We start from the raw sequence: 13,252 nt of genomic DNA on the forward strand, positions 1-13,252 counted from the left end.
CCTGTTTCTTCTCAGTTAACTCAGCATTAGTTCATGCAAATCTTTCCAGGTTCTTCAGAAACTCACCTTTAGGTTTTAGGATTTTTTAAGAACAAAGTATTCCATCACATTCACAATTTGTTGAAGTTTTTTTTCCTTGTGATAATAGCACTAAAGCCTGTATATTTTCCCCCAGTTTTCACATGGAACTGGAATTTTTTTAAAAATGACTATACAATGGATGAATATTTAAATAGAAATTTCCCATTTTCTCTTAACTCTGATCTTAAAAATAAAATAAAACAAATCATTGAAGGTATCCTTAATATAAATTGCCTAGTAGCAAAAAAAATCGAGTTCTAAAGCAGAATTTAGTTATTTTGAAAATAAATCTTGTGGACATTGATCATTTATATTTTTTTTTGGTAATTGACAAATTTACCAAATTGGACTTAGATTTTTATTATTGTTTATAATTTGGGTAAATACTGGATAGATTTTATTCTCAATAAATGTTCTAATGTTCTTTGACACAAAAACCCATCTCTTAGATGGCAGTAATTTCCCATTGATACTAAAAGGCTGCACATCATAGAACAGCACAAACTACTACAATATGTAGCTTGAAGGACATCAGAAAGATTCATGTTGAGTGTGAGCAGGCTGCTGCATGTTGCTAGATATATATTTAGAGCTAGAAGAGGCATCAGAGAGACCATCAGGGATGCGTGTAAGCAGAAAAGGAGGTGGACTGGTTGAGAATCAGATAATAGATAAGCAGGAGTGGTATATTGATATGCTGAAATTTTCAAAGAATGAGAAGCAAGACTGCACAGGCAGGATTACTATGTGGATCTCCTATGGAGGATTTATAGGAAGTCATGGATAAGAATCAAGCACTGTATGAAAGTGAGTATGGAAAGATCATTCCTAATGGCAGGGAAATCCTGAATCTACCAGAATATTTCAAAGCTATGTCTAGTGGTTAGACAGACATGCTACTATGCTGTGCACTAGTCTGAAACAGTAATAGCGATATAAGTTCTTAGGCTGACTGCAAATCAGAGATAGAATCTCAGATTATAGGTATTAAAAATCCAAAGATAATATGCATTGTGAAGACAGGCTTCTTTGTAACAAATCAGAGTTTTCAACTACATCTGTAGACACAGATAATAATTATCCACTTTAGCATTCTTGAAACCTTAGCAAGTGGGGACATCTGTGCAGCTTTCTCTTGTTCTTGGTGTTAAAGCAAACTTTGTATGCCTTTCTCATAACCTCTCATTTTGTGGATTCCTCTAATAATTGTGTTTACAGTTAATAAAAGGGTCTGTTTCCACAAACAGCTTAAGTCTGACATCATTTGTACATTCATTAAGTATTTGCTACTTTCTAGGCACTGTACTGGATGCTGGGAGTACAGAGATAAAATCCTCAAGGATCTTATATTTTGCTGAGGGAAATGCACACACACACACACATATATGTATATATATATATATATGTATATATATATATATATATACACACACACACAAAATTATATACAGAATCATTTTGGGTGTGGGGGAGATTTATTTCCTAAGAAGATACTTGAATGTAATTTTGAAGCTAGTGATTCTAAGAGTGAGAAGAGGAGGAGGGAGTTTATTCAAGGCATTAGGTCTGGAATATCCTGCCTAAATATTGAGAGGTGAAATGTTCTATAAGTGGGAATATCAATTTGGCTAGAATGTTAAGTAGAGACTGGGAGACCTTTGAACTAGTCAAAATGAGAAGTATTGAAGACGACCTCTGGTACAAGTTATGTACGTGTTGAACAAAGGGAAATATTTGAAACATTTTGTAGTATGACTTTGCAAATAATTGGATATTGAGGGTAAAGAAGTGTGAGTTGAGCATGACTTCAAAGTTTCTACCCTAAGTTCCCGAAAATATGGTGGATTTTTTAAAAGAAATGGGAAAGTTGGGAAGAAGGGTTTGGGAAAGGGAGGAATAGAAAAATTTCTTTTTTGGGATTAGGAATCATAGATCTAGAACTAGAAGGGACCTCAAAGGTCTATCTAGTTTGTCCTCCTACCCTCTACCCTTTATTTTATAGATACAGTCCAGGTAGGCTTGACTAAAATCATACAGGTTACCACATAGATAATCAAAGATAGCATTTGAACTCAGATCTTCTCACTCTAAATTCAATGCTTATTTCTACTCTAGCCAGTTGTTTTGGATGAATATGGGACATCTATTAGAGACCAGTGGGCTTTTATTGGCATGAGACACAAGTTTAGGAGAGAGATTGGTGTTAGATATCTAGATTTTAGAATCATCTACATAGAATTAAACCCCTGAAAGCTAATACGCATCAGAGTAAATAGATGAGAGAAGAAGATCCTGAAAAATTTTCTTTAAACATAAATTTTTTGACCATTTAGGTATTTTATTTTGTTTATTTTTAAATATTTAAGAAAGTTTTGCTTTTTTCCAATTATGTATAAACCAATTTTTAGTATTTGTTTTTTAAAATTTTGAGTTCCAAATTTTTTTCCTCTCAACTCTGCCCTTCCACCTCCCTGAGAGAGTAAACAATTTGATACTGGCTATACATGTGCTGTCATTTAAAATATATTTCCACATTAGTCATACTATGAAAGTGTAGATCTCAAGTCAGGAAGACATTTTCCAGAGTTCAACTGTGGCCTCAGACCCTGGGCAAATCACTCAACTGTTTGCCTCACTTTCCTTATTTGTAAAATGAACTTGAGAAGCAAATGGCAAACCATTCTAACATCTTTGCCAAGAAAATCCCAAGTATAATCACAAAGAGTTGGACATGATTGAAAAAAAGACTGATTGAAAAAAAGACTGAATGAAAATACAGACTTAACTCCCCAAAAGTAAAACAAAAATGATATGATTTTATTTTCATTCAAATTCCAGTAATACTTTGTCTAGAGGTGGATAACATTTGTACATCATAAGTCCTTCAGGAACTGATGTAGATCATTATATTGTTGAGAATTGCTAAATCATTCATAGTTGATCATCATACAGTTTTGCTGTTTTTGTATACTCTCTTCTGGTTCTGCTCATTTCACTTTGTATCAGTTCATGTAATTCTTTCTAGGTTTTTTTTTCCTGAAACCATCCCTTCATTTTTTGTGCACAATATTACTCCTCACAGTCATATATCACAATCAGCCATCCCCCAAATGATGAATAACCCCTCAATTTCCAACTTTTTGTCACTACCAAAAGAGCTGCTATAAATATTTTTGTGCATTTGGGTACTTTAAAAAAAATCTCTTTGAGATTCAGACCTTGTCATGGTATTACTGGGGTCATGTAACCACAGAGACTCCAGAAGTTAATTGGAAAATTAAGAGTAAGAAAACAATATGAAAGAATAAATTTTTGTTTTATCAGTTATTTGGTACATCTTATGTACAATGTGCATTGTGAAGAGGGATATGCATATTTATATATATGGATATATGGATATGGATATATAGACTGAAAATACATTCTTGTAGGCAAACTCATATGTATATATTATATAAATGCATATATATATGTGTGTGTGTGTATGTATAGATGTAAATAGGATTTAAACTTCATGTTCTTTGTAATAAAAAATTCAAAATCTCAACCATATTGAAATAGTAATTAAATCTAGTCTGCTCATAAAAATCTTTAAATATATCACCTATAGATAAATTGCATAAAGTGAGAAATAGATCTCTTACTGATAATATATGTGTATATTTCTTCCTTAGAATTAATTTTTTATTATGACTTTTTTAATTGCCTATTTTCTAAGTCTTCAAAAGAGAAGCTCCAATAGGGTCTAGACCTACATCAAATGGGCAATAAACCTATGAATGTCAAAGCTAAACTGCTGGTGGAGGTGTAGTATTTACTGCCAATATAATTGTTTCAGTAGCAGACAAAGTATGAATAGGTATCACAGAGTTTATTTTAACATTATGATATAATAGCTGCTCTTCTCTGCAAAGCTCCAGTTTTCCTTTTCTATCCAGGAAACTCAGAATTTTGGTCCCTCCTATTTCAATCATGGACCATATAAATATTTTTGTTTTGTTCTGTCATATTTGCAACAATGAGAACCTATCAAAAGACAGGAAATCAGTATTTGTTCTTTTGAAGGTTCACAACTAGTATGTAAAAACAGTTGAGTAAAGGTTTTTGAGGAAATAGATGTCTGGAGGCTAATAAACTGCTTTTCTTCAAACCCTTTCCTCCTTTCTCACTCCCTTAAGAATTATTTGGTTATAGGTTTCCCAAAAATCAAGGGAATTTAAAGATCATTTAGTTTATCCCTTCCAGTTTACAGATTTGTAAATCATATTACAGAGAGGTTAAATTACTTGCTTAGTATCACATAGATAGCAATGATGGAGGTGTGATTCAGACCCTAGGTCCTCAGACTCCTAATCTTACCACTATGTTAAAGGGTTGTGATCTAGAAGGATTCAAAGATTGGTAAGAATAGTAGGGAGGGTATTGGAGGTAGAGGAACTTGCTGATCAAAGAAATAAAAGCAAGAACAAATTCTCTTGGAAACTCAATGCAAATTGCTTCATTTCAAACCATGGGCCCAGTTAGGGGAATGATGCTAAAGGAAGTTAGGTACATGGAATAACTGGTAGGTGCAAGGTTGTTAATACTAGTCTATGAAAGTTAATTTGTTGTGGTAAGTAATAGGGAGCCAATGGAGTCTCTTTAACCGAGGGAGTGATCTAGTGAAAATGATGTTGGAAGAGCAGTTCTGTGTTTTATGGATAAGAGTTGTAAGAGACTAAAGATCAAAAGATCATAAAGTGTCTTTTGTAGTAATCTAAATTATGGGAGTTGGAGAACTAGATTTAGATGGTGGCTATGGGATTGAAGGGGAAAGGCCAAGCTAAGGAATGCCATGGAAAAAGAATCAGAAAGTAGGACTAGTCCTGGGGAATGATGTTGGTGAAATGTGTTGCTTGAGCCTTCACAACATGACTTTTCTATGAAAACTTTCTGTGAGAAGCAGCAACCTCAGACTATTACGGGGATCAACTTCCACTTAAATGTGATGTCACTGGTTGGCTTCTCTTGCATATCAGTTTGTCACAAATCTTTGCTGATGATAGCTAGTCTATCATCTTTCTGCCAAGTCACATTGTAATAAGTACCTGTCTATGGTGATTTCCCAGAGAAATTACCTATGAATTCATTGTGGAGTGGACACTGGAAAAATCAAATCACATTCTCTAAGTCTTTCCATATTACTAGATCTGTTGCCCCAGAGCCAAAAACAGCAGAAAGGAGTATCTTTAATCTCTGTAATTCTCCATTTAACCAAAATAGACTTGATTTTTATTATGAAGAATAGATTTCCTGATTTATAAGGTCCCTTCTCTTTCTAAATCTATCATCTCAAGTTCCCTGCCTTAATTATAACATATCCACAAAATACTAAAAAGAAATCATAAATTTGTTTAAATCAGAATTTTCCCAGCATGGTTTTAAATTTTTTTTTGAAAAAACCCACACCCTGACATTTGGATCACACTTTAAGGTTTGGGATGTCCTTTACATACATGATCTTCCTTGACCGTCACAATATTCCAAGTAAAATTTTGTCTTTTTTTTTCCAGATGAGGGGACTGAAGCTTAGAAAGGTGATATCATTTGCCCATCTCATATAGAACTAATCTTCCAGAGAGATGGAGTTCAGGTCTCTCCTGTTTCTAAGCAGTCTTTCCATCATATCATGCCACTTCTGTCAGAGTTCAGCATCTGGGCGGAGCTTCATCATTCTCATGGAAATGTTATTTAATTTGAAAGGGAGGCAGATTATATAGCAAGATAAAATGACAAGTGTTGAGAGCAAATGAATGGAGAGAGACTATTTTCAGGTTCTTTTCTAATCTCTTGCCAATTATTTCTTTTTACCTTGAGAATTTTTCATGATAGCATGTACAGAATGCAAACTTGCCTTTGATGTAGCTATGTTATCCACTGGAACAACTGATAAAGCCTAAAAAACAAAACCCCTGCAGTCATAAGTTTAGAGGCATGTCACCCAGCTAACAACTGATGTCCCCTACTTGTCTGGATTAAAATCAAGTTTTCACAATTTGTAGTTTTTTCTATCTTTATCTGTTAGGTCAGAACATGCTTAGCCTCCTTTTTCTCATTTCTGCCTCTGACATCCTAGAGGGTTTAATTCTTGTGTTTTCTGCCCCTTCTTTTTAATCTTCTTATTTGAACTTGAATTGCCATAAGGCAGGTTCACTGCCAATTTTTCCTAGGTTTAAATGTAACTGTGAAAACTGAAACATTTGTTACCTGGGTATTCTTTTTGTTCCTACTATGTTCTCATAGTGTTAGAAACATTGAAATACTCATGTAGAGCTAATTGGATATATTTTTTCCTCTTAAATTTTTTTTTAATCTTTAACAGATCAAAAGCTGACATCCTGTGTCTTCCCCAGGAATATATACATTGGTTTTGTTTTGTTTTTTTAGTACTACTTCTTTTAAATCTGAGTGACCAACAAAAATAAAGGTTATTTGAGAAATATATACCAGGAAGATATAACCCAGTTTTTTGCTTTGAGAATTGAAATAAAAGTGACTTAAAATATTTGTTTGAATAGAGTTATGTCTAAAGATATCTGAATTCAGAAGATACAACTATTAAGTAAGGGTCGCAGTGAAATTTGTGATAAGTATAGGCTCCTCTGCAATTATAGGTAAATTCATTTAGAACAAAAAACAACTCAGTAGCTAATAGCAATGCCAGAAATAAAAAGAAACAATAGAGAGAATCTTTACCATTTACTTTCTTCAGGAGAAATTATATTAGTTATAGTTTATGTTTATTAAAAAGTTCCCTGGCAAACATATTATGTTTGAAATATTACATGTTTTACTTCCTAACCTTTTTACTCATGCTTTGGCACCTATTAAATTGTCTGATTTCATTTATGATCTCAAAGACATCATAGTTGAGTGACATACAGTCAAATAGTCTTTATTTGAATGTAATTACAGACATATTAACAAACCATGTCCACCTTTGTCCTTTTCATGTTCTGTAATAAAACATTAAGATTTATGATGTCCCAAATATGATCTGTATTCACACAGGGCAGCTGTTCAGAATTTGTCTAATTTTCAGCTGTCAAATGATTTTCAGCATCTATTCAAATGAGGATCAATGCTTTATTAATGAGCAAAAGTACACTATTAAATTATGTTGACCAAAAAAAGAAAACTATCAAAAAATAGCCCTTTATGTAGAAAACATCCAAGCCAGGAGCTTATGAGAAATTAGTATAAACACCAGTCAGTCTAATTTAAGTACCTAAACTATTTTCAATTAGTTTACTCTTTACTTGTTTAGGAATCAAACTTATTTTTATCTTTCATGTGATTGATATTCCTTTCACAAAGTTCTATTCTGTAGCTCATAGTGGCCTAAAGATGACCCTGGGTTGTCAAAAAGTGACCCAACTGGTTGACCAGTTCTACAAACTGGACAGGTTTTGAATTGGGGCACAAGGATATCTGTTGTTAAGGAATCAATCTACCTACCTAAGTTCAGAGAAATTCTTCAGTCTTAAATATAATGAATTTTTCAACTTTGATATCTAGATGCAGCATAATGCCTGACCCATAATAGTTGTTTGATAAAAGCTTAGTTAATTGACTGACTCATGAGAACTACAGTCTATGTCAGTGGAAGAGATTCCCACCTTGACAAAATCACAGATCCCTGAATGATTGGGAAGGTGTCTGATAAACAGTTAAGGTCATTCGAGAATATCATTTTAAATTTTTTTCTGCTTCATTTGGTTTTTATGAGAATCACATGAGAACATGTTTGCCGAGTCTTTTTCACTCTCATAAAACTAGCTCCATGAGCATTATCTCTGCCCATCCCGACTACTCCCTTCCCTGGAGATTCATTTTTCTTGATGAAGGAAACAGAATCCATTTACTCCCTCAACAATATTTTATAATTATCTCATGTTTCCACTTTTTAAAGGTTTTTGAATTTCTTTTTACGTCTCCTTTACTCCATCTGCCTTTCATACTTTTCAATTGTCCTATGATAATTGTAAAGTTTTTAAAAAAGATTTAGAAGCATGAAACTTTTAGCATTGAAAGGAAATTGGAGATAATCTAGTTGTCTGGTTCTCAAGATAAGAAAGCTGGGAAATGAAATGATATGCTCATGGTTATATAATTAGAGAGTTTCAACTTAGTACAACCTATACCTGAACTAGAACTTCCCCCTACAACATAGCCAACAAATGATCATCTTTTTTTGGATGGGAACCTACCATCTAAGGTAGCTCTTTTGAGTTGGGGATAATTGTCAGGAAAAATTTCACTAAAACTGAATCTCTGCAGCTTCTATACTTTGTCCTAATTCTGCCCACTATGGCCAAATAAAATTTCTGTATTCCTCTTTCACATGAGCAGCTTTCAAATACTTGAAGACAGCTCCTAATCTTATTCCCCTAAAACTTCTTTTCTCCAAACCAAACATCTTAATTTCATTAGTTCATTTCCATATAGTCTGATTTCAGGCCTTTGGCCATCCTGTTTGCCCTCTACTGACAAATCCTTTATTTATGTCTTTCTTAAAATGTGATGCTTGGAATGGAATCAAGCACTATAGGTTTGTAGTCTGAGCAGGACAAAGTACAAAGGGACCATCCCTGCCCTGATATTAAAACCTATACCTTTCTGAATGTAACCTTAATATTTTTGATCACCTTTCCCTAGTGTTCAGATATTGTAAATATCTTAACACTAAAATAAGCAGAGGGAGGCTGATGGTTAGTCCAAGTCTCTCTCTTAGAGGAGAAGTCTGTGGATTTCCAAGGTGGCAAAAATTATCAGCACTTTGGGGACCTTGTCCCTTTCACACATGGAGCAAGTTTTCAGATGTAGGGTTCTTTAAGTCTTGACATCTTTTAAAACTAAGAATTAAAATTTTATATATAAATATATATGTATATATGTGTGTGTGTGCGTGTGTGTGTCAGGAGTAAATGAAAGCATTAATCTATTAGATGTAAAGTAACATATTAAACTATTATATTGATTAATGGTAAAAAAAATCCATTTATACTCAACCATCTAAAAGAAGGAATGAGGGTGTATCCTTCTGTTTAGTTTCTTGACTGTTTGCTTAGCAAACCACATAACTGAAAATGGCCATAAAAATTCCCAGAAGGTGATCACTAATCAGGGAAGTTGTTTGCTAAGAAAGACCTGCTTAGACTTGAAATAATAGCTGTAGGTACTAGAAGAAAATTCCATATGGCCTTTCAGTAACTTTAAAATTCTGTATATTAATTTTGTTTTTTTTCTAATAAAAATTCATGAGAGCAGAGATTCCAGAGGAGATGGAAACCTTTTTAATATCCTCCAGAGCAGTATCCATTTAACTCTTCAGCTCTTGGAAAACTTAATATGAAATTAATGTTTCAGTTTTTCCCTTCTCAGTTTTAAATATTTTAGATTTGGTAAATTGTCAATCCATAACAATCTTTTGAAGGGAGGGGAAGGGGGAGGAGGAAAGATTATTTAATTAGAATAAAAGCATAGGGACTTCAGTTATCATGAAATGTATCTTTTATTTGTTCTGAATATGAAAAAAAGAATTCATTTTCTTTTCTCTTTTTTCCTAAATGTTCAAGCAAGATGGCACAAAATGTACAGATCACTTTCTTTAGGAAACATCTGCAGTTTTTAATTAATCTTAATAAAATTGCTGTTAATAGCTCTTCAGAGGTGAAGAGTATGAAAGCCTTTCAGACTTTTTCAAGGCCTTTTGTTTAGACAGATGTTAACCAAGTGAAATTTTTAAAAAAGTAACTCTTTCAATTTATCTACCATACTTAATACCCTGTTTTACCTTTTTTCCCCCCATGGGAGTTATCCAAATTTCTGTCTCTTCAAAACTTGAATAATACCAAACTTTTTTTACTCCCAGATTTCAAGGTTTTTTGATAATGTAGATGGACTGGAATCCTTAAGGGAATCTGATTTGTCAGTTTTCTAAACTCAATATATAATATATAGGCTGTATCTATGTCCACTCCCTGACATATTTTAATTAAATATAAGAATATTGATTTATCTTGTATGGGAGAGATACTGTGCTTGCTATATGTATGCCTGATAAAAATAATAATTCTAAAGAAACTTATTAATAGTTAGCATTTATAGAATGCTTAAATATTCACAAAGTATATGTTCTTTCATTTGAGCCTGGAAGGAAGGTGCTATTACTATCACCATTTTACAGATAAGGAAACTGAAGCAAAGAGGATTTAAGTCACTTGCCTAGAGTCACTCAGCTCATGCAGGTTTGAGACAAAATTCAAACCAGATCTTCTTGATTCCAAATCAGTGCCACCCAGCTGCCTCAACTGCTTGATGACTAGGTAAGCTTAATAGTTAGTATAGTCCTATCATTTTGTACTCTTCTGTGAGATACGCCTTTCTGTAATTCAACTGGAGACATATTTATTGGATGGGGTCATTCCTTTACTTGATTCTCTGGATAGGATTAAAGGATTATAAATGCCAAAATGAATGATATAAATTTTCATAGAAGGGGAAGTCAGTATGAGTTAGAGTAGCACCATCAGATTTCAGAGTTGGAACAGTCCCTAGGGCTCATTTAATAGAAGAACAAGCTTAGATATTGAATGGATGTATATGACCTTCCAAAGGCAATACATCTAGCAATTAGCAGAATTGGGATTGTATCCCAATATTCTTAATATCATTGTGTTCTTCTTCTTCTTCTTCTTCTTCTTCTTCTTCTTCTTCCTCTTCCTCTTCTTTCTTCTTTTCTTCTCTTCTACTTTAAAAAACTGGACCTTTAGAATAGGTAGGATATTAAAAAAAGGATGCAATCCTAGGTAGAATAAAAGGCATGAACAAAGGTAGGGAGGTAGGAATACATATGGAAGTTTTTTGGAGAGTAAGGAGATCATCCTAGTTGAAGTAGAGTTTCATCACTCTGGAAATGGTATGTGAAACCAGGCTATGAATCCTTAAGTCTAAGATTTTGAACTTTTCTTACAAATTGGAATGTCACAAAAAGATTTAGAGTAAAGGAATCATGTGATAAAGTACTGTGTTAGGAAGTTTGTTAGCCTTAGATTACCATAGTGATCAGGGAGGAGAAACTGAGGACTGAATGTGAGGAAATTAATCCCAGTAATACATGCAGGTAAAGTACCAGGGACCTGGATATGGGGTATTGTCATTTGGAAAGCCAGAGCTGTGAAAGAGCTAAGCCTGGGCCTTAGACCTTGTTGATCTTGGTTGGTTTCCCAGAAATTCCATCACCTCTTTGGAATTGTTTCAGGGGGCTTTGCCATTGGCCCACTTTTCCACTTTCCAAACCTCGCTGATTGCTAAATCTCAGATTGAGGTGATCTGCTTGGTGCTCCAGTCTGCTTCACTTGCTGGGCTCAGACATCTGACAAACCTGATCTTTAATTACCTTTCTCCCATCTGCTGCCACCGCTATAATCAAATATCTGATTCAAGTATCTTTTACCTGTTTCTTTCTTCTTCCTGCTGCTACACACTCCAGACCACAGGAATCAATTTAGTAAGGTTTATTAACAAAAGGAAAGACTTTAGGAAAAAAATATAAGGATAAGATAATTGGAAATGCTTGTAAAAGGAAGCTTAAAGTATGAAACTAGGTCTTACTTATTATTAACGTTTTTTTAGAAACAGTATCCTGGTTGTTGGTTTATGATCCTTTCTATTGCCTATTTTCTTGGTTCCCTCCCAAGAGAAGGATTTAACCAACCCAGATGCTGTATGCTTTGATTATTTATCCTATCTGTAATTCCTGGCTAATTTAGCCATTTGGGAAGATTTCTTTAGGAATGCAATGATGGATGTAGCCATCAGACCCAAATTCCAATGAATCAGTCTCTGTCTTCCTTTATCCAAAATGGGGAATAAAATAGAAGTATGACATATAATTAAACGTTTCAGGATTACCTTAATCTGAAAGTATCCAAAGACAAAGCTACTGGTCAAAATGGTTATCTATGTATCCAAGGTAAAAATAAGATTTAATGATGAATTAAAGATCAAGTGAAAAAAAGTAATATAAAATGATTTCAAAGTATGGGGCCTGAATTTTTAGAAAAATGATGATACTGTCAGAAATATGGAATTTGGGCAAGATTTTGTCCTAGATCCTTTTTTTCCCCTTTTACTTTCTCTTAGTGATTTCGTGTACTCCAGTATCAAGAGATATGGATTATGACTAATTTTTTTTCCCCAGTGTAATGTGAATCAAAGTAATTTGAAGCAGTGGATTGCCTTGGTGGTGGTTCTAGGAAGTTTTTCCAGTTTCCCTTTCAATATCCTTTCCTCTTTTCCATCTTCTATACTGGGGTAGCTATATGACACAATAGGTAAAACACTGTCCCAGAAGCCAGGAGGACCTGATTCAAATCTGGCCCCATTCACTTGACAGTTACTAACTGTGTGACCTTGGGTAAGACACTTAACCCTGACTGCCTCACATTCAGGGTCATCTTCAGTTGTCCTGATCCATGCCATTTGACCAGATGATTCTGGAGGAGAAAGTGAGGCTTTTAGTCCAGCACCCCCTCACTCATATCCATTAACTTGAATATCATGGCATCACTTCCCTGATGTCATGGTTTTCTTTGAGACTGAAGGACAAAAAACATCTGCATTAGATCTTCTTTTAGAGAAGTACTGGCTACATTTGAATTCTGTTATCACAGAATCACAGAATTTCAGAATGGGAAGGACCTCAAAGATCTTTTAGGTCAGATCCTGCCTAAACAAGAATCCTTTTAAAAATATACCTGACAAGCATTCATTTGGATTTCTGGAAAGACTTGTTTGGTGAAGGGGGACCCAGATTAAATCATGAGAGACATTATGGTATAGTGGACAGAAGGCTGAATTTGGAATCTAAAGGATATAAATTCAAATTCTACTTAAAGCAATCAATACATGTGTGACCATGGACCATCTCATTTTTCTGGACCTCAGTTTCTTCCACAATAAAAATGAGGGGATTGTATTCAGTAACTTCCAAGGCCCCTTCCAGCTTCAGACTGTGATGCTATAATTTCTAAAGATTTATAACTATGAAGGTATGTTGCACATGAGCCAACACAGGGGTTTGTTTTCCTGACAAAATTAGAATTTGTCTATAAGAGTGTCCCCAGTT

General features: G+C 34.2%; 1 protein-coding gene across 12 annotated transcripts in view; it reads left to right on the forward strand.

The window, feature by feature from the left end:
* Window positions 1-13,252, forward strand: part of APBB2 (amyloid beta precursor protein binding family B member 2) — a 419,679-nt gene that overhangs the window by 79,353 nt on the left and 327,074 nt on the right. The window contains exon 1 of one of the 12 annotated variants that reach the window (XM_074229548.1): window positions 1,504-10,448. The exons of the other annotated variants lie outside the window; for them this stretch is intronic. The gene's annotated coding sequence lies outside the window, so the exon portion shown is untranslated. Of the gene's footprint in view, window positions 1-1,503; window positions 10,449-13,252 lie in introns of those variants that run through there. 12 annotated transcript variants of the gene reach the window in all.

This window comes from Macrotis lagotis, chromosome 3 (assembly GCF_037893015.1).
Source record: "Macrotis lagotis isolate mMagLag1 chromosome 3, bilby.v1.9.chrom.fasta, whole genome shotgun sequence".
Classification (NCBI taxonomy): Eukaryota; Metazoa; Chordata; class Mammalia; order Peramelemorphia; family Peramelidae; genus Macrotis; species Macrotis lagotis.